The 678-nt window shown below is 62.8% G+C and overlaps 1 protein-coding gene across 1 annotated transcript in view; it reads left to right on the forward strand.

Moving 5' to 3' along the window:
• Positions 1–678, forward strand: part of NCOR2 (nuclear receptor corepressor 2) — a gene marked incomplete at both ends in the record, with an annotated part of 30,680 nt that overhangs the window by 27,222 nt on the left and 2,780 nt on the right. The window lies entirely within an intron of this gene.

A 678-nucleotide genomic window follows, 5' to 3' on the forward strand; every position in this document is an offset into this window, starting at 1 on the left:
AGAAGAGCAGCTCTCCTACAGCCAAGGGCAGGAGGTGCTGTGGGCAGGGGCTTGGTGCTGCAGGAGGGACATAGGGCTGCTCTCCTGTGGGAGTGTGTTTGGGAGAAGGAGCTGGCTGACATCAGCTGCTGGGATGAGCAGGTGCAGGCAGATGGGACCTGAGGGTCCCCAGCGGAAAATCTAGGGTTGGGTCTGGCCAGAGGGGACCAGAAGAGACCCTGCCTGTTTCCAGGAAGACAAGTGAACCCAGGATCCATCCCTTCCCGAGCAGAGGGGCAGCGATCCCAGAACGAACGCCCCAGGATGGGCCGAGCTGGGGGGCCTGGCAGTTTTGTGTCTTTATTTTGCCCTTGCTTGTTCCCTGTAACGGCCACGCCGGGAATGACGGTGGCGTGGCTGAGCCTCTGGTCCCTGTGCGGTGCTGCTCCATAACTGCATGGCTTGAGACTCACACCCACGCGGACACACACCTTCCTCTGCATCCTGTCCCGCAGCCCGGGGGTCCCTGCTCCACACGGGCTGGGGGAGAAAGGGAGGGTTGGGGCAGAGGGTTTGCAAAGAGCGCGAGGAGGGACAAAAGGACACTCCCCTGTCCCCGTGTAGCCTGACCCCGCACAGGCAGCTCCGTGGGCTGCGTGTCCTCCTCCAGGGGCTGCCTGTGTTTGCCACATCCTGGCC

Source organism: Acanthisitta chloris, unplaced genomic scaffold, assembly GCF_000695815.1.
Source record: "Acanthisitta chloris isolate BGI_N310 unplaced genomic scaffold, ASM69581v1 scaffold8275, whole genome shotgun sequence".
Lineage (NCBI taxonomy): Eukaryota > Metazoa > Chordata > Aves > Passeriformes > Acanthisittidae > Acanthisitta > Acanthisitta chloris.